Source organism: Chiloscyllium plagiosum, unplaced genomic scaffold, assembly GCF_037043375.1.
Source record: "Chiloscyllium plagiosum isolate Xiang-an unplaced genomic scaffold, Cpla_swu_hap1 HiC_scaffold_22, whole genome shotgun sequence".
NCBI lineage: Eukaryota > Metazoa > Chordata > Chondrichthyes > Orectolobiformes > Hemiscylliidae > Chiloscyllium > Chiloscyllium plagiosum.
The window spans coordinates 26546236-26568389 of record NW_028270160.1 but is presented as its reverse complement, the minus strand read 5'-3'; the positions used below and the strand labels follow the sequence as shown (position 1 = coordinate 26568389).

General features: G+C 39.8%; 1 protein-coding gene across 19 annotated transcripts in view; it reads left to right on the top strand.

Annotated features, from left to right (window-relative positions):
* tcf7l2 (transcription factor 7 like 2) overlaps nucleotides 1–22154 on the top strand; it is a 199154-nt gene that overhangs the window by 63372 nt on the left and 113628 nt on the right. The gene's annotated exons all lie outside the window — the stretch shown is intronic.

The window sequence follows — 22154 nt, the reverse complement described above, 5'->3', positions numbered from 1 at the left end:
GGAGCCTTTGGACCAAATTTGCCCAACACCACTGTGTATTTTAAGTGCTCATGCATGTCAAAACTTTTCTAAAGATGTGTGAAAAAGTATCATGTAAAACCTAGACCTGTTCAGTTTTCCAGTTGAATACTACAGGCTTGTGAAAACTGTACATTGAGCATTTTACCCTTTGTCTTGAGTTCTGAAAAAGATCTTACAAGAATGTTACTAAGGTTTGAAGATTTGAGCTATAGGCCGAGGCTGAATAGGCTGGGGCTATTTTCCTTGGAGCATCAGAGGCTGAGGGTACATAAAATCATGAGGGGTATGGATAAGGTAAAGAGACAAGATCTTTTCCCTGGGGTGAGGGAGTGCAGAACTAGAGGGCATAGGTTATGGGTGAGGGGGGGAGAAATTTAAAAGGGTTCTAAGGGCAACAATTTCACACACAGGGTGGTGTGTGTGTATGGAATGAGCTGCCAGAGGAAGTGGTGGAGGCTGGTATAATTACAATGTTTAAAAGGCAGCTCAATGGGTATATGAATAGGAAGGGTTTGGAGGGATATGGGCCGCATGCTGGATTGGGTTAAGATATCTGTTTGGCACTGACGAGTTGGACTGAAGGATCTGTTTCCATGCTGTACATCTCTCTGACTCTGTGTGTAATAACAGAAATAACTACTTACTGCATTTTGAATCCAGGCAGCAATCTGTTCTGTGTTCCATTCCCAAATCCAAAGTCGTTGAACAGAAACTTTGAAACACAACCAACTTCCTCCCTACAACTCTGAAGCTCTAATGTAAACTAACTTGATTCAGTTTGTATGCATCTGCAACCATGATACCTGATTTCTCTCTTGTGTGGGAAATAGAAACATATTGCATTGGTGCAGTTTTGATTTTTTTTTATTCTCAAGTTGTGGCCAAGATGGATAGTTGTGTTAGAGTTGAGAGGGTTTGATATACTGTGCCTAACAACCTATCCCTTCACTTCTTTTACACCAGTCTGTGGCTGGGTGGTTGGTTAGTTAAACGGTTTTGCTCAGTTAAGCAGCATTTCCAACCTTGATTGTCCAAATAGTGAAATCATTACATTTTGAAGCAAATAATTAAATTTATTCTCCCAATTCTTATGATTAAGAAAGCAGGATGTGAGAGTGAAAGCATATTTTCCTTTTGGTATTTTGTTATTGATGTGAAAACCATGTTAACCTAGGATGAGTCTAATTAAGTCTGAACTTTATGCCATTTTGTACTTAACTACATTTCATGTCAGTGCTTAGCATACTCATATAAAGGTTAGAGAATTAAGAGCTGTAAATACCTTAAACACAGATTGCCTTTTTGCTGGAAAGATTAGGTTTAACCTGCATTAAGAAAATATATTTACAAGTATCTCATGGATTTATCATGTAAATAAAGTATTTGGGTTGCTGTATTCCCATTACAGTGATGTAAGAAGGTGATAAACCTTTAGCTGCAAGCAGTGTGTTTGGAATTGTGACTGCTCTTTTAATTTAGAATTCAGCATTTAACTTGTTTGCAGTTTAATATTTTGAACTGAGATTTTGGATGTCATTCTATCTACATTGTTGCACAATCATTTGCATGAATGTTTTGCTTGAGCAGAAGTAACCTCAGCTTGGTAATCCATGTGTGTAGACTCTGAAAAATCACCATTTCAAAAAGTATTAGTGCAAAAAAAAACCTGTTGAATAAAAGCATTGATATCTGTAGATGCTATGCTGGTTTCAATGTTTCACAGGGTTTGTTTCCCTCTGGCTTGTGTCTTTTTAAGAATGATGTCTGAATTGAATTCAATGTTGCACCCCTGCTGATGATGGTGGGGATCTTGTGGAATGGAGGCTCTGCAGGGGAATTCTGAGTTGCACGTTCATTTTGCTTCATAATGTCCTTTCACTGGATTTAAAAAAATTGACATGGAACTGATCCAAGAATAAGTACACTTTCATTGCACCTCTAAAATGTTTCTTTTAGGATTGTTCTTATCCCTCATTTCTCAGTTGTTATAAATAACATGGTGATGTTCAAGTCCTGCAAGCCCTGTTCCGAACACTAATAAAAATCATTAGAGTTGTATTTTGATTTTGTGTAGTCAAGATAGAATTAAGAACAAAGATGAATACAGCACAGCAACAAACCCTTTGGCTCTCCAAGCATGTGCTGACACATTGTGCCCTTCCATGCTAAAACTGTCTTCACTCTCGCATCTCTGGGAAATCTCACCGCCCCTCCAACCACCACAAACACCCACACACCCCTTGAACCTGTATCCCCTCTTAACTGACCCCCTCCACCCTGGTAAAAGGCTTCATACTTTCCACTTTGTCCATGATGTGGAGGTGCTGGTGTTGGACTGGGGTGAAAGTCCAATAAGTTTATTTGAAACACAAGCTTTCAGTGCCCCTGTTCCTTCATCAGGAGGGCTCATGAGAGAGAGTACATCAGACATAGAATTTATAAGTAAAAGATCAAAGGGTCATACAACTTATGCAAGTATATTAAACAAACTAGATGGCTATTAAGTCTTTAATCAGTTAGAATGGTGGTGCAAATTTCAATTGATTAAGATGTAAATCCCAGAATTTCTTTCAATTCACTGCCCCAAGATTACTTCGAGTTTTATCAGAATAAAGGTGACACCTCAGGTTAGACAATGCAGTTTAGGAGTAAGGTCATATTTCAAGTCTGTATTTCAATCTGGGAGCCAGACTGGCTTTATTTCCAAAGTAGGAATTAACAAAATGCCATATTGACTGACTAACTCTACGGATTGTGTTTCTTGAACAAAATGGACTGTAGCTGCAAATGCAAATACACCCAATAGATTTATGTGTGTGCATGTGTCATTCACAATCTTATAAACTTCTATCAGGTTGCCCCTCAAACTCCTGCGTTCCAGTGAAAACAAAGTCAATCTATCCAACCTCCCTTCTTTCTCTATGCAATTGCTCAATGTAGTTCCTCCCATCCATGATTAAACAAAATTCTTTTTATTTAGAAAATGCATGCATACATTAAGTTAAAAATCACACAACACCAGGTTATAGTCTAACAGGTTTAATTGGAAGCACACTAGCTTTCGGGGCGATGCTCCTTCATCAGGTGATAGTGGAGGGCTCGATCGTAACATAGAATTTATAGCAAAAATTTACTGTGTGATGTAACTGAAATTATACATTGAAAAACTGATTATCTGTTAAGCCTTTCATCTGTTAGAATACAGTGATAGTATTCAATGTGTAATTTCAGTTACATCACACTGCAAATTTTTGCTATAAATTCTGTGTTACGATCGAGCCCTCCACTATCACCTGAAGAAGGAGCATCGCTCCGAAAGCTAGTGTGCTTCCAATTAAACCTGTTGGACTATAACCTGGTGTTGTGTGATTTTCAACTTTGTATACCCCAGTCCAACACCGGCATCCCCAAATTATGCATATATTAAGGATGCCAAAATAATTCCTTAATGATATGATGAGAACAGGAATTCAATAGTTGTGTATCAGATTAAAGCTCTTACTCTGCATCTGAAATTTGTTGGAGACTTACTGTTAAATTAAGACGTTATGTTTAAACAAAGATGTTATGTTAAACCAAAAGCCTTTCTCAGTTCATTTGTGTAGCACCCATGAATGTAGTTGAATTTTTAACAGCCTGGCTTTACCTGTTTATGCAATTTGTTGGATTAAATTTTCAAGATTGGAATTTTTTGTTTGAATGCCTTTTCCTAAATGAGGCTCATACATCGAAAGTAATTTTTCTCTTTGATCACTGTTAAAGGTCTCGGGTCAAATGAGTTTTGGGTGGTTTCACCCCATTCACAGTACATTGCTGTCCAGAGCATCAGTTGCCAACAGTTTGGCCCTAACTGGGCAATCCTTCTTAAGGAAAGAAGATGGAAATATTGAAGCAGAAGGGTGAAAAATTTTTGAGTTGTAATTAAAAGTTATTGTAGGGTCAAAGAATAACTGCAACTTGCCTGCATTGTTTATTGGCTTGCCCTGAAAAGAATATGCGATATAACTATTATTGAATTTATAGTTAAAATTAGAACCCAGAGGATAGGAAAAGAATTTTGATGGGGTCCATTGGTGTATGTTTTGGGATCTCTCTTATTGGTTTGCTGCTAGAAGTTACAAGCCAAGTGACTAAATTAGTAGATGTTCCAAAGCGAATGAAGATGGTAAACTCAAAAGGACAAGCTACAGGAAGATTTGAATATATTTTGGAACTGGGCTGATGTAAGACAGATGACTTTCAATTGGAAGGAAAAGATGAACAGAAAATTAAAGTGAGAGGGGCCTGTTAAATGGAAGCTATCACAACAGTGGCTGCTGGTACAAAAAATCAGCCATTGAGCTGTTGAGCGTAATGTTGAATTTGCAGGTAATTTTGCCAGTTTATAAATTGTAGCTGTGACCAGATTTTGAAGGCTGTATGCAGGAGTGGATGTTGCAGTTCAAAAAAAAATGCAGCTAGTTATTAGGATATAAGAGATAATGTGATTATGGGTTTGGAGGCATTGGATTAAGCAGAAATACTGCGTTCCCTGAGGTTGCAATGACTGCATAAAATTGATGGCAACTTCTAGTGTCTGTACATCTGGAAGTCCAGATTTTGCCTGCTCCTCCATGGGGCACACTATTGTAGCCTTCATGCATGTGATAAACATACAATTAGTGATTTGATATGAACTTCAAATGTTATGAATTTTCTCATGGCAATAACCGTGAAAATGCCAAGCCTATACTATAAGTAATCTTGTAATGGAATGCTAAGGCATAATTATTGACTGAACCATGTTCCTGACCCTGAAAAAAATTATTTTAGAAATCTGAGGCAACTCGCTGAAGCTAACTGTTTGTTAATGCTGAAATTGTGCTAGTAATTAGATGCTTAGTAAGAGTCTCAGGAGGAGATTGAACTACCAAGACATGATTTTAGATGTTGAAGTGGACTTGATTGGAAAGATTGAAGGCCATTCCATGGCTAAATCTTAGAAAGTGGAGATTTGATGTCCCCTGTAAATGAGAGAGAATTTTAGAGATTTAAGAACCCAAGTGTCACTAATGTCTGGGTGGAATGCATTGCCCATTTGATGTTGGCCTGCAGTTTGTTTTCCCTTCTTTAGCTCGTCATTAAACTTGAACGTTGGAGTCCAAGTTGTATGTGTGTTTTTTTTTAAAAACAATTTAAATGTTGTGTATGGTTTAAAATATTTAAATGGTTCATTATTGTCTGTTCAGTATATCTAATTAGTTATTATTGCTAATGTTTGTCTTGTTTAAACTTGTCTCGTGAACATATTTGTTTTGGGGTGTTGGTTCAATCCTGGTATCTTGCTTATTTTCGCCCGCTAGGTTCTCCCACATGTTATTCTTTAAAAGATGGTTTGTCAAGCCAGATCATAACAAAGATCTGGCCTGTCCAGTATTTTCAACTGAGATCACAACAACTTTGGTGTTTTGAGAATTCTTCAAACTCATGGTTACTTGATGACATCACTGTCTCCAGACACCGGACTGAAACTGGCATCATTATTGGGGAGATTTACATCATGGAATCTGTTCATTGGTTGTGGACAACTTCTTTCAAAATGTTTTGTCTACTAACTGCAAATTCAGGCCAATATTTCCATCAGCAAGTGGTGAATCTATAGAAGGCGTCTGAAGGAACATGTTAGAACCGAAAAGTATTGATTAATTTTGATATAGATTACATTTTGTTCAACAGTTACACTTTAGAGTGAAGAACGAGGGTGCTTTGAGACACGACATGACAATAATAATATACTTGACAAAACAGGTGGTTTTGGACCTATCGGGCCTCATGCCAATATATATTGCAGACAAATTATAGAGATTGATTGCAATGATGTCTCAAAATCTTCAGCACTTATCTCATGAAGATGGTTGAAGTGAACTCAATGAATCTTGATCTTTTCTCGAACAATTTCCATGTTCCACAGTCATCGATCCTTAGATTAATCATTTGGTTGAATTTTTTTCAGTACTGATGTGAGATTTGCTATTTAGGCTGTGCATCCCAAAGATGGTTGATTTGTGCCAATCAGCATTTCCCTTTGGCTGTTTGCCATGAACAAGGTACTGATCGTGCCTAATCAGAGCGCACATACAAGACTCGCAGTACACTGTCCAATATTGGAAGTGATATTGCAATCAGACACCATTTGCTAAATAATACTGGGTGTACGAAAAATTACATTGGTAGCCAATTTAGGATTGTCAATTGGGCTTGCATTGCAGTGCATTTGTGTGCGCGGGAAGCTACACATACAGGGTTCTGTTCTTTGTAGACAGAACACGAACATAGTACATCTTGTTAGCATTTAGTTTTCTTAATAGGATGCTGAATACCTAATGTGTTAAAGGTAACAAGGCAAACTGGTGTTGTGAGCTAATCAGTATTCCAGTATATACCCAAATCGCTGTTTGTTTGAATTTAGTTTTTTTCGTGGTTTTTGATAAAAAAGAGTTTTAACGTGTATAAATAAGATTGATCCAGAAGATTGAAGAGATTTATGTTGTGTGGCTTGTTGAAATAAAAATCTTAACTAGAAATGCAAGGGTTCTATCTAAAAGCATTTAACTTGTCGTGTATAACACATCTGTTTCAACAAATTGATGACAGCCATTCTCTTGTGGCACAGTGGTAGTAACCTACCTGTTCCAGATATGTATCGTAACGTTTCTGAATAGGTTGATTTGAAAATATCGACAGCCCTTTTCTGAAGCGATGTTGTGGCACAGTGGTAGTGTATAGCCATTCCCTGGTTCATTACTCAGGACATTGCTTTGATCTACCTGGTTTAAAATTGAAAGCTTGGTGGTTAACTGTCAATTATCATCTAACTGATTCATTGTCCACAGCTGCTGATAAGTGTCAATTTGCCATCTAGTCAAGACCAATATTTTGAGTACACTGGGATCTCTTCCACGTTATCCTGGGGTGCATGACCATCTGTGTCATACATTTTTTCATAGAATCAAATCCTTAGATTGTCATGACTAAAATAATTGCTCATTCTTATATTCATCACTTTTCTGACTTTCTCAACAATGCATTTATTAAATAGTCAACAAGATTCCTAATTAATGCCTCATTAACTTGAGATTGCCTTTAAACAACCTAATTCTTCTATATTTGGATCAGTCTGGAAATCAGTCACCAAAGTACTTCACTCCATTTATAGGCATCAGTTTTGCTGTTCATTTTTAAAAATTTTTCTGTTGTTTAAAATGTCTTGGTTTATTATTACAGTGATAATACATCTTGTACCTTTACGAATGCAGGCCTGACCTACTTGCCAGTTGTAGCAGGGATAATTGGCTCATCCAGTTTGGAAGTGATTTAATCCCTAACCTTAAAAAAAATTGCAGTGTCATCAACACAAACATTGGATTGTTCATTGGGCAGGTTTGCTGCTGTTTTGGTGTCAGTGACCTCCCAGTATAAAGGACGAACATGTTATGCCATACCAAGCTTGCCTTGCTTGAAGTCTAATTTTCTAAACTGCGGGTTTATTTTCACAGCACTTATTTTGCTCATTCTGTGACTAGGCTTTGTGATCCTCTTGCTCTGATCCTGGATGTAGTTGAAATTGTGCTCCTATCTACAAGTGCACAATGTATAGCAGGGTGACTTTCCTATTTTTGATCTTTGTGTGCCTATCAGGATGATCTCGAGGATGACCCTCTGAACTCATAGAGTCATAGAGATGTACAGCACGGAAATAGACCCTTCAGTCCAACCCATCCATGCCGACCAGATATCCCAACCCAATCTAGTCCCACCTGCCAGCACCCAGCCCATATCCCTCCAAACCCTTCCTATTCATATACCCATCCAAAAGCCTTTTAAATGTTGCAATTGTACCAGTCTTCACCACTTCCTCTGGCAGCTCATTCCATACACGTGAAAACGTTACCCCTTAGGTCTCTTTTATATCTTTCCCCACTCACCCTAAACCTATGCCCTCTAGTTCTGCACTCCCCCACTCCAGGGAAAAGACTTTGTCTATTTACTGTATCCATGCCCCTCATAATTCTTTAAACCTCTAAGGTTACCCCACGGCCTCCGACGCTCTCGGGAAAACAGACCCAGCCTGTTCAGCCTCTCCCTATTGCTCAAATCCTCCAACCCTGGCAACATCAAGTTTCACAACATCTTTCCGATAGGAAGGAGATCAGAATTGCATGCAATATTCCAACAATGGCCTAACCAGTGTCCTGTACAGCTGCAACGTGATCTCCCAACTCCTGTACTCAATACTCCGACCAATAAACGCCTTCTTCATTATCCTTTCTACCTGCGACTCCACTTTCAAGGAGCTATGAACCTGTACTCTAAGATCTCTTTGTTCAGCAACACTCCGGAGGAACAACTCCTGTATTGTCATGAAGAGCAGCTCTTTGGGGAAGCATTGGTTTTGCCTAGTTCCTCCTGAGGTAGTAAAACTGACTGCAGCAAAAATAAATACTGCTGATGTCAACTGCTTTTCCATTGTAGATCTCTATTGAGGTTCTTCAACCATGGAGAATTATCTAAAATTAGAAATGGGCATAATAGCTGTTAAACAACTGTGCACTTTTAAAATTTATGTATTTCTCTATTGCTGTACTGTGCAATATAATTAATATAATTCCAAGGTTCTAATTGCACATTTAGCACAAAGGGTCATCGAACCTCAGGATGGCAACAACATAAATGAAGCATAGCACATCATTAATATCGATTGTAATATAAATGGCAGTCGTGATGTGAAGGTGCTGGTGTTGGATTGTGCTAGACAAGGTCAAAAGTCACATAACACCACGTTATACTCCAACAGGTTTATTTGAAAACATGAGCTTTTGAAGCCTTGCTCAACCTTCAGATGCTAGAGCGATGCCCTGAAAGCTTGTGTTTTCAAATAAACCTGTTGGACGATAACCAAGTGTCATGTGATTTTTGACCCATTATAAATGGGGCATTAAGTGCTGATTTGTGTGATTGTAGCATAAAAGGGAACACTTAAGTTCCAGCATGCATCTACTACAAAGGAATCTTGAACTTCTCTTATGAATTTATTGGTAATACTTAGAAGAAGAGTAAAGTACATTCTCTAGCAGCCATCTGGAAGATCAGTTGGCACCATCTACATAGGCAATGATATCTCATTTCGTATCACTCTTATTTCAGTTTGTACACATTCAGGTTTGCATGCATGTTAGACATAAATAAGACTGCATCTTATTGTCTACAGGGATGTAAGAGAAATAGTTTCAATAGACAATAGGTGCAGGAGTAGGCCATTCTGCCCTTCGAGTCTGCACCACCATTCAATATGATCATGGCTGATCATCCTTAATCAGTATCCTGTTCCTGCCTTATCTCCATAACCCTTGATTCCACAATCCTTGAGAGCTCTATCCAACTCTGTCTTAAATGAATCCAGAGATTGGGCCTCCACTGCCCTCTGGGGCAGAGCATTCCACACAGCCACCACTCTCTGGGTGAAGAAGTTTCTCCTCATCGCTGTCCTAAATTGTCAACCCCTTATTTTTAAGCTGTGTCCTCTGGTTCGGCATTCACCCATCAGCGAAAACATGTTTCCTGCCTCCAGAGTGTCCAATCCTTTAATAATCTTATATATGTCTCAATCAGATCCCCTCTCAGTCTTCTAAACTCAAGGATATACAAGCCCAGTCGCTCCAGTCTTTCAGTGTAAGGTAGTCCCACCATTCCAGGAATTGACCTCGTGAACCTACGCTGCACCCCCTCAATAGCCAGAATGTCTTTTCTCAAATTTGGAGACCAGAATTGCACACAGTACTCCAGGTGTGGTCTCACCAGGGCCTTGTACAGCTGCAGAAGAACCTCTTTGCTTCTGTACTCAATCTCTCTTGTTATGAAGGCCAGCATGCTATTAGCCTTCTTCACTACCTGCTGTACCTGCATGCTTACCTTCATTGACTGGTGTACAAGAACACCCAGATCTCTCTGTACTGTCCCTTTACCTAAATTGGTTCCATTTAGGTAGTAATCTGCCTTCCTGTTCTTGCCACCAAAGTGGATAACCATACATTTATCCACATTAAACTGCATCTGCCATGCATCTGCCCACTCACCTAACTTGTCCAGGTCACCCTGTAATCTCCTAACATCCTCATCACATTTCACCCTGCCACCCAGCTTAGTATCATCAGCAAATTTGTTAATGTTATTGCTAATACCATCTTCTATATCATTAACATATATTGTAAAAAGCTGCGGTCCCAGTACTGATCCCTGCAGTACCCCACTGGTCACTGCCTGCCATTCTGAAATGGAGCCGTTTATCACTACTCTTTGTTTCCTATCAGCCAACCAACTTTCAATGCAAGTTAGTACTTTGCCCCCAATACCATGCACCCTAATTTTGCTCACTAACCTCCTATGTGGGACTTTATCAAAAGCTTTCTGAAAGTCCAGGTACATTACATCTACTGGATCTCCCTCGTCCATCTTCAGAGTTACATCCTCAAAAAATTCCAGAAGATTAGTCAAGCATGATTTCCCCTTCATAAATCCATGCTGACTCTGACCTATCCTGTTACTACTATCCAAATGTGTCGTAATTTCATCCTTTATAATAGACTCCAGCATCTGAGGTCAGACTAACTGGTCTATAATTTCCTGTTTTCTCTCTCCCACCTTTCTTAAAAAGTGGTACAACATTAGCCACCCTCCAATCCGTAGGAACTGATCCCGAATCTATCGAACTATGGAAAATAATTACCAACACATCCACGATTTCTCGAGCCACCTCCTTCAGTCCCCTGGGATGTAGATCATCAGGCCCCAGGGACTTATCAACCTTCAGACCTAACGGTCTCTCCAACACCAATTCCTGGCAAATATAAATTCCCTTAAGTTCAGGTCCTTCAGCCACTGTTAGCTCAGGGAAATTGCTTGTGTCTTCCCCAGTGAACACAGATCTGAAGTACCAATTTAATTCTTCTGCCATTTCTTTGTTCCCCGTAATATATTCCCCTGTTTCTGTCTACAAGGGCCCAATTTTAGTCTTAACCATTTTTTTGCCTTTCACATACCTAAAAAAAACTTTTACTATCCCCTCCTTTGTATTATTGGCCAGTTTACCCTCGTACCTCATTTTTTCTCTGCATATTTCCTTCTTAGTAATCATCTGTTGTTCTTTAAAAGCTTCCCAGTCCTCCGTTTTCCCACTTATCTTTGCTATGTTGTACTTTTTCTCTTTTAACTTCATATGTTTCTTAACTTCCCTCATCAGCCACAGCCACCCATGCCTCCTCCTAGGATCTTTCTTCCTTTTTGGAATGAACTGATCCTGCAACTTCTGCATTATACACAGAAATATCTGCCATTGTTCCTCCACTGTCATCCCTGCTAAGGTATTGCACCATTGAACTTTGGCCAGCTCCTCCCTCATAGTTCCCTTTATTCAACAGAAATATTGTCACTTCCAATTGTACCCTCTCCCTCTCAAATTGCAGATTGAAGCTTATTGTATTATGATCACTATTTCCCAATGGCTCCTTCACTTCGAGGTCCCTGACCAATTCTGGTTCGTTGCACAATACCAGATCCAGAATTGCTTTCTCCCTGGTCGGCTCCAGCACCAGCTGTTCTAAGAATCCATCTCTGGGGCACTCCACAAAGTCTCTTTCTTGAGGTCCAATACCATCCTGATTCTCCCAGTCTACCTGCATGTTGAAATCCCCCATAACAACTGTAGTGACATCTTTGCGACAGGCCAATTTCAGCTCCTGATTTAACTTACATCCAACATCCAGACTACTGTTTGGGGGCCTGCAGATAACTCGCAAGAGGGTCTTTTTACCCTGAGAATTTCTCAGCTCTATCCACACTGACTCTACATCCCCTGATTCTAGGTTCCCCCCCGCGCAAGGGACTGAATATCATCCCTTACCAACATGGCCACCCCACCCCCCCTGCCTGTCAGTCTGTCCTTACGATAGCACGTGTAGCCTTTAATATTCATTTCCCAGGCCATGTCCACTTGAAGCCACGTCTCAGTTATCTCCACAATATCGTATCTGCCAATTTCCAAAAAACCTCAAACATTCATCTTATTTCTATTGCTTCGTGCATTCATGTATAGTATTTTTAATTTGTTACTGCCCTCACCCTTCCCATCAACTCCTATTTCACTCAACCTTACAGCATGGTCCCTTTCTGAGTTTTCTGCCTCATTGATACAGTTGTCTTTCTTGACTTCCCTTGTTCTAACGTTCCCTCCAATTTCCTTCTTAAACATCCAGTTCGTCCCCTCACCTCTCTTTCCCCCCCCACAACAACTTGGTTTAAACATAGCTGTGTTGCAGTAGCAAACCTGCCTGCCAGAATGCTGGTCCCTAACCTATTCAGGTGCAAACCGTCTCTCTTGTAGAATTTATGCTTACCACAAAACATACCCCAGTGATCCAAGAATTTAAATCCTTGCTTCCTGCACCAGTTCCCCAGCCACACGTTCAAGTCAATTATCTCCCTGATTCTGGCCTCACCAGCCTGAGGAACTGGAAGCAAACCGGAGATAACCACCTTGGACGCCCTGCTTTTCAGCCTTCTTCCTAGTTCTCCGAAGTCCCGCTGTAGTATGTTCCTCCTCTTCTTCCTGACATCATTTGTGCCGACATGTACCACCACCCCTGGCTCTTCACCTTCGTCCTTGAGGATTTCCTGCACTCTGTCTGTGATATCTTTAAACCTGGCACCAGGAAGGCAACACACCATCCTTAAGTCCCGTCTGCTGCCACAAAAGCCCCGGTCAGTTCCTCTCACTATGGAGTCCCCTATTACTACGGCTCTGTGCGATGTCTGACTCTTCCGCTCTGCCTCCACGCCAACTTTTGATTGACAGATCTGGCCGCCTCGCGGACTGGCAGTGTCATCTGTCTCTACTGTTTCCAAAAGATTCAACTTGTTCCTGACAGGTACTTTCCCCGGGGTCTCTTGCACCTGTCTCCTCTCTGCCTTCCTCATCGTCTGTTCTCTTCTGGTACGATTGGTGTAATAACTTCGCTGAAGGTCTTGTCCAGAAAGATCTCGTTCTCTCGGATAAGCCTAAGGTCCTCGAGTTCTTTCATCAGTGCTGCAATTTGCTCTGTCAGTAGCTGAACGTGCACACACTTTCCACACTTATACGAGCCAGACACACCAGAGTCGTTGACCTCCCACATCAAGCATGTAGCACACTGAACCAGCTTGGCAGTCATGTCTTCACCCTCTTCAACTGTGGCGTAATCACTTCACTCAACCTCCTTGTCAGAGACTCCTGAGCTAAAGCCTCACTCTTCAATCCACAGGAACTTCCTTGGACCCTCTTTTTGGGGCAAGTCTGTGGACTTTTAATTTAGGTTAGAGGAGGAGGGAAGGAGGGAGGCCCTACTTTGTAGGACCTCGGATCTAGAACACACCCACTCAAATAACAATCACCTACCTTCCCGACCGGCTCTGCGCTCTTGCCTTCACTTCCGCCCAGCTCCCGCCGCTCTCTGATGCGAAAAAGCATATAGCATTGCTTGGCATTTGGGGTGCCTATTACTGATCAATGCATTCAATTGTGTGTGCTTAGTGTGTACAATTAGATAGCAGAAATGCATTGCTTAGCCTGGCAATCTTTTCGTATTAAGAAAGTCAAATTTTGGAAATCTAAATTTATAGCAGGAAATGTTTCAAATATTCTGGTCTCTCATGGGGAAAGAACAGTTACCAAAACTGTAAACTAAGGGCTTATATCTTTAATGGCAACTTGGACATATAATAAGACTATATTAGAATATTCTGACCATTTTGATTTGGTTAAGATCACATGTAATACTTTATTTGTACTTTCTTGATCTCTATTGTTAATTATGTCAGTGTTGCTGCAACCCTTAAGATAGCAGTGGTTTCTCTACAATGTGGCCAATGTTTCCATGGAACATTGTCTCCTACTCCATTCCAAGAAATGTGAAAGTTGTAGGAAGGATTAGGGAAAATTGCATTCAAATTGCATATATTTTAGCATTGTTATATCCACTTGTATACCCCAAAGTAATGAAATGTTGAAAGATAACAGAGAAAATGTTATGTTTTCCCCCTCTCTAATTATACTCTGAAATTCTCTGTTCTAATCCTCCACTAGGGATTATAGAGGATTGGGTCTGGGTGGGTTACTTGGGCCTAATGGCTTGTTTCCACACTGTAGGGCTCCTATTCTATTCTATGAAAAGAGGTTTAGTTTAAGTGCGTAAACCTCAGGGTCTCTTTCTGGGTAGTTTGGTGAACAGGTAGTGAGTGATACACCCTTTTGACTAAAGGTGAGGCTGGAATGTTGATCAGGTCACTGAATCAGACTCCCGAGTGCCTGTTGTATTAAAATGGCTCGCGAATTCTCCTGTAACTTGAAATAAATAATTGTACCAAACAGTAGTTAAAAACAAAATATGTGGTCTATAGTACCCAAAATTCTTAAAACACAAAGTTTATATAGATCATTTCATGCCTTTGTGTAAATTTAGATTTACATTTTGGACTCTTTGAAAGATATTTTTCTGTGTACTTGAGGGAAGGAGCAGTTGAAGAATAAATAATTTTGGTACTTAAATATATTTTTGACCTGGACTGATAGGAAATCCAGTTTAGCTTTATAGAAATATTTCTGCTCATGGCAAATTTGTCATTAAACCTCTTGACCTGTGTTTCCTTCATACTTTTCTAGTCTAGAATTTAACGCTATATGCTATGTGCAGAAAGCATGGGGCCTCAGCAATTATCTGGCGTCTGTTTCCATTGTGTGAGTGAATTGTTTGTGAGGTGGTTACTACTACGTAACTCTGTAGGACTGCTTGTGCCCATCTGGTTTTGGTTATCTCTCTCTGCAGTAGGGCTGAGTCTCATTTCCTCACACTCACAAGGCACTACAGGCAGTGATCTTGTTATGCCTTAACATAATTGAAAATTACATGTTGTGCAGACTAGCAACACTAAAATGCAGACACATAAAACATGTGGTTCAGGTAAAGAAATGAGGAAAAATAAGTTGCGTTGGTAATAAAGTTAAACCTCAGAAAGCAGATCAGCAGGCTTTGGAATTTTCTTGATTTTGTTTATTTTTTTCCTCAGTGCCTTTTGCTATGGACTCTGATTTTACTTGCAGATTTGACTGCAATATGAAATTATAAATCAAATCTGCAGTGAGTCGAGGTCCTATCTTCCTTTTGGCTTTCTCTGTATAAATTCATTTGATAAGCAATTGGACTAGAAAGTCCTGCACTCGATAGTTGTTAAAATTGACCTAGCTGCATAGTTAAGAAAGCTGCAACAGAGAGACCTTTTATGCATTAACTCTCTGATGGCTACAATAAAACTAGTATGTATGTTCCAGTTATTAAATAAAGGCCTTTGTATGAATAACATGTATCCAATTGGCTGTCAAGATTTGGTTTTCCTTTATTCGGCTAAACGTGGTCAAAACTTCCACCAACTATTTAAAAAAAAAAGAATGAATATGCAATTTACTTGATTCCTTGTAGACTAATTTAAGGTTGATTTATATTTTCAGAATTTCATTTGAACGTTTGATTATGCTTCTGAATGGACTTCGAACTAATATGGAAAAAGGCTGGCAATTTGTGATTGGATAGATTATTGCAATGAATCAAACCATTTTATAGTGGGAATAAGGGTGTGGTAAAAACAAAAGTACACATAATTGTGTTCGAAGATCCCACAGACCCAGGCATCCAATCAGTTAATCAAGGAGCACAGATGACGTGCATATGTATAAGAGACGGTCACCAAAGAAACAATGGAGATAAGCAGATATGAAAGCAATGTGGAATTGTTACTTCAGGGTGGAACTACCCTATTTATCGCAGTGGCATGAGGAAAAAAAGTCTAGCTGTGGTATTGCTTTTGTTTAGCTGCAGACAAAATGAATTTTGAAGTAGATGCCTGAAACTTGGGGCAGTAGGAATAAAAATGAGTGGGGGAGGAGGTTGGGTAACTAAAGTTTCCTTTCAATGTAATGGTGAGGTAAGAAGTTTGTGTGATTTGGTAAAAGCTGCTTGAAAAGAAGACAAGTTGGCAATATCTGTGGTCAGTCATCATTGCATATGCAGTCATAGATGTCATTCATGTTTTTAATTACAGAAACTTTGACTTCAGAAAAAATTAATCATAAACTGTAAAATTGGAGCTGAGCAATCTTGAGGTTTTGTAACTTTCTTGCTCACTTTCACTGTTTCTTGACACCAGCTTGTACTTGTGCAAATTAATATAACGAGCCATAGTAGGTTCACTCAAGTCCAACAAGTAATGTGAATTGACTCTAACTGATGATGGGGGAGGCAGCATCCAAGGAGCAGGAGTTCATCAGGAGTTTGCCAGAAACGTCTATTTTCCTGCTCCTCCGATGTTGCCTGATCTGTTGTACTTTTCCAGCACCACTCTAATCTTGATTCTAATCTCCAGCATCTGCAGTACTCACTTCCACCTAGTCTAAACAATGATGTCCCTTTTTAACTTTTACATTTCTTCAGCATTTAACTGATGATATTGATTTTCTTTTTAGAAACTGATGTAAGCCTCTGGGAATGACTTTTCATTGTTGTCATGTGATAGGTTAAATTAGGACCATAGAGCTTTTTAGATTAGATTAGATTACTTTACAGTGTGGAAACAGGCCCTTCGGCCCAACAAGTCCACACCGACCCGCCGAAGCGCAAACCACCCATACCCCTACATTTACCCCTTACCTAACACTACGGACAATTTAGCATGGCCAATTCACCTGACCTGCACATCTTTGGACTGTGGGAGGAAACCGGAGCACCCGGAGGAAACCCACGCAGACACGGGGAGAATGTGCAAACTCCACACAGTCAGTCGCCTGAGGCGGGAATTGAACCCGGGTCTCTGGCGCTGTGAGGCAGCAGTGCTAACCACTGTGCCACCGTGCCGCCCACAAGAGCTGTTCTCTTAGAAGAAATAGGGGACAGGTGGTGAGCTTAACATGAGGGTCACTATGCTTCAGGTGAGGAGCAAGATTGAGAAGGTGGGACCATCATGGTAACCTCAGTCATTGTAGGAATTGAACCCTCTCAGTTGACATCACTCTGCATTGCAAACCAGCTGCTCAGCCAACTGAACTAACTGATCCCATGTCATAAAGGCTGATCTCTTGACTTCTCCAGCATTCAAATAATAATTCAATGTTCTAATCAAATATAAAATGATTGGTTTATCCTGATAGGAGTGTGATATACTGATGTCACCCTCACATTGTGGAGTCCTCACAAGTAGAAGTGCTGGACTGTATTTGCAGCAAATCTGAGGAAGTCTATTCCTGAGTTACGTTTTGCATTTCAGATGCAAACTCCAACCAGCCAGAGAAGTGGAACTGGTTTATATTAGCACCTATAAGTAGATTGTTACATCTAACACGTGAGAGCACAGGTTGTGCCTGATTTTAGTGCTGTCATGCATTACAGTATGCCGTGTGAAATCCAAAGCTACCACGTAGATCCAGGACTGGTCATTGCAATGAGAATGCACTGTCTTTTTCACATATGGTACCTGGGTTTAAGAGCTATCTCAAATCAGTGGTTTAAACATATGAAGGTTCTTGTGTTACATGAGTCTGGATGCACGCAGTGGAAAAGATAGGGGAAGCTGTTCTTTCAAGGCTTGATGAGTGAGCTTTAGCCACCTTGTGTTGCAGTTTATCCAGGAACTTTTGATGCTGGCACTAGATTCCATCACACAATTTCTTAGCAAGTGTAAACTTTGTAAATGAAACAAGTGAGCATACCTCCTGATGTGCATCCATTGGAATACACAAAATTTCAGGAATTTTGAGGAATGTTAGTGTATTCAGATTTTAATTCTGGAAAATATTAAATGATGTGAAGGTTTGTTAAATAATGGTGTTATTCTACTGCTTCAGGATTGTTTTTTGGCTCAAGAACAAGAGGAGTTAGCATTGAAGTGTTTCAAGGGAAAATTGGTTGAAAAATAGCAAATCCAGATAAGGTTCAGAGTATTGATGGCACAATTCTGCTAATAGACAATATGCAATTCAAGAATATGAATCTTAAATAACTGGTTCCATCTAGATTTGTGAAGCAGCAGCAAATAATAGCAGAGTACTTTCTTTTAAAGTAGCAGTTGTTCTAAGGCTGTAAGTGGAGACTGTAGGCAGTATTTTGGCTGAGTAAGCCACATTTACCTCTGAGTCACAATTGTGAATTCATCTGCTACTTGAGCTCATAACCTAGTACTGTATACATTAAGTGCAACACTGAGTGGTTGGACAGTGGAAGTGGGAGATGGGGAAATACAGTGTTCAGGAAGTAGTCCATGATACCAGTGCGCTATTCTGACTAATAGCAAATGCAGATTATGTGGCCGTTCATTTATTTTTGGATCTTGCTGCCCTGAAATTACATGTCACAGCTGTAACAAAATGATGTTTATCTCAAAATGTGCAACAATTGTAGTACATGTTCATGGTTTCATTTGCGATCCTTTCTTCCCTCTGATCTCTCCATCACTAGTGGGGCAAACAAATTTTGTTCTGAGTAATTTTGGCGTTTAATTCTGGAGGTGGCATTCAGATGGCATTCATCTCTCAAATGAAATGTTTTGTTAAAGATTAATTTGAAAACAATTAGCCAGTTATCAAATTAATGTCAGCACAACATTTTTTAAAAACTTAGTACTTAGTATTTAAAGTGCAGAAACTCAACATCACTGTCAGCAATTCTTTGTCAGAGTTTATGCTTCATGCATGCATGCCTAATCTTCTTCTAGCCATATCACCAAATCCATTTATTCCTTTAAAATAATTGTATGCTATTTGCCTTGTGTTGGTGGCAACAGTTTTAAAAACTAACAAAATCATAAATATTTTTTGGAACTGAGAGGAACTCCAGTTACCATTTGTAGAGGCAGGAGTTCTAATATAAGAAAGCCCTTAAATATTGATACAGTGCTCATTCACGTGCCCCTCATTATCCCATAAGCACTCTTAAAATATTCACAAAACTTGAATGTACAGAATGTTACAAAATGAAAAGATGTTAAAATTTTAATCAGGAATCCTTGCTACTTTTTTAAGAAAACTGGCTCTGATAAGGCTTCCTCTACAAGCATATCATTAGAGATTATGAAAAACCGCACAAGCAGTTGCCAAAAGTGTATGTGCATGTGTGTATTGAGCTTTCAAGGACTGATATGATTGCAGCTATCCAAGTTTGCAACAGTTTCACAACAATGATTCCAAAAGGGAATATTCAAAAGAAAATTGGATAAGCACCTGAAGAGAAGTTTGCAAGGCTACAGGGCAGGGCAGAGGAGTGAGACTAACTAAAATACTGTTGCTGAGAATCTCTTTTGGCTTGACAAGGCACATTTGCATTCTGCGCTGTGACTGTTTTGTAATTTGAGGCTGTTTTTGATGTTGCATTATCCACTGTTGTCAAGCCATTCAACAAGTTGAAGTTCAGTAAGTACATAAAATATTTAAGACGCCTTACAAATAAGATCATTGCTCAATGCTGATGATTACATTATTATCAACAAATAACTCTGCATAAGCAGAATTTTCTATTCGCTTGAGCAGTGTGGACAATGGTGAAAAATATGGCGTGTTTGAAAAAAAGCAGAACCTAGACATTGAGACTTTTTCCAATTACCTCCTCACCACACCACCTTCCCAGTATTGTAAAAGGCGAGTTCAGAATCTCACTAATGAGCAATGACTGCCTTTCAGTCATTTGTATGTCATTAATAGCTTAACTGGTCTTGCGTCTGTGCAGCCCCCATTCTCATCTCCTTCACTGAAAAAATTAGATGTTGCCAATTTCGGGCATGAAAGAGTGTAGCCTGGTGGCAGCAGCAGCAGTTTCCCATTTGCTGTTCAGGTCCTTCATTCAATTTGGTCTTCACTACAATGTCATTGCATGCTTAATGGACACTGTCCTCTTCCACCCTTTCTCCAAATAACTCAGCAATGCCAAACCACGCACACAGCAGATCTCGACAATCTCATACACGACATCCACACTTCAGGACTTCACTTTGGATGTCCGAGACACTGAGGATTTGCGTGTTTCTGCTAGATTGCCTTGAATACATGGACACCACGTGCATCTCATGCTTATTTTGTGCTTATTCTGAGACTGTCAGCCTCTGCCTTTTATTGCTTTTAAGGGGCAGCTTGTTATTGTTCTGAACAGTTAAGAAGGTGAGCATGTTGCTGTGCAGTAACAAGATCCATCAATGTCTCACCTACAGCTTCTACAAGCTGCTTATTTGACAAACACTGCATGTGGGGTGGGATGGATGGAGGGAGGGAGGAAGATAGCAGCGGAATAACAATCTTTCCTGTAATGAGACAAGGGGAGGGACTGACAGTAATGATAGTGGATGGAAAATCAGTTAATGGTGCTGGAAGAAGAGAGAAGGTAAGATGTCCAGCGAGTAAGTAGGATACACAGAACAGGAAGGTTAGGTGTTCAGAAGGACGTGGTAGTGAGAGCTGTTAAATGGACATAAAGGCTGCAATAACGGGAGTTGTATTCCACAAGCCATGATGAGATGCGATTCAGAGTCAGAGTGACTGATGACCCTAGTGTGAGTTGGCAGAGAGAAGATGGTGATACTCATCTTAGCAGGGAGCGGAGGATCATTAACCTCTTTCCTGCAAAGCTGTTTACTGTGTTCCTGTGGGGCATTGCACTGACCTGGCTTGCAATCTTATCCCAGACAGGCTGTATCTAGTGGTGTGGCCCCCTGTGCTGATTAGCAGGGTATAGTATAGGCCTCCTGTCCTCCACCCCGCCCCTAGTACTTCCAGGTGCTAGCAACTAACTTACCTTTCTGGGTTATTTCCTTGGGGGGATGATAGTGCAGGACCAAGTGTGAAGGGCAGATCCTGACTTGCAGGATCTGATGTGCTATACATCTGGGATTTAAACATAGTCAGTGGTATGAACGTTACAAAGTCCCAACGGCACAAGCATTTCCACCTCTTCTGCTGTGAGACTTCATGAGATGGACACTGAAGTGACTGGTTGTAAAATTGATGAGATGTTGAGTGGAAGATTATGTGAGCATTGGGCTGCCATGAGTCACACTTGCAAAAATGCTTTGGCTGAAATTTCCTTTTTTAGGCAGTATTTTTCTTTTAGAACATTTTCGAATGGATTGAAGATCTTAATCTGAGTTTAATGTCAACCCCGACACATTTTGGCTTTGACTTTAGACACTTATAATACCTTTTTGTAGTTTGTTTCTTGCTCAAACATTCCTTTGTGCTTTTTTAAACAAGGGTAATATTACGAGAACACCTGCAAGTTCCAGTTCCATGTCAGGCCAGCAATTACAAATCTGTTCCCAAGTAGACCTGTGGGATGCCTTCCATATGTGTTTTCTACAGGATCTGATGCCTTTAGAAAATCAGACTGTTTCATGATTTCAGAGTTGAAGTAATTAACTGTTGCATCCAGTATTGCACACCTTTGAATATATCTGCTGGAAAACCAGAATTGGTGAACATTCAATCTTGTGCTTTTCTGTACAAATTTCCATGTTGGGTGAAAGGAGACTTGCTATTTTCATCACAGGCATTATTTGCTAGTAAAGTAATTCATTTAATATTGTTGTGGATGTGAAAATATGATGCATTTTTACATGCAACCAAATTTGGTTATTTAAGTATTCTATTTTAACTTGCCTGGCTAATTTGTATTGTAATGTTTGGGTTTGCAGGGCAATAATACTGTCATAATCTAATTCTTTGAGTTGATGACTATTCTATGGTATCTTATTAATGTGGAGTATTGATAACAAAAGTGGTTGTATGGATCAACTGTTTTTATTTGTAAAAATATGCTTTTCATAAATTATTGGCAAGTATATTCCAAAACAGTTCAAGTTGGAAATTACAGAAAGTACCATCAAAATATCACATTCCTTGCTGAGCACTTTGTACCCTTGTGTGACTAAATCCCAATGCAAGTTTGGTACATTTTGCTAAATATGACGATTTATATATCTATACCAGCTATGATGGTTTCTATCAGTTAACAGACCCTTGGACATAATGGCGAAAAGACCTA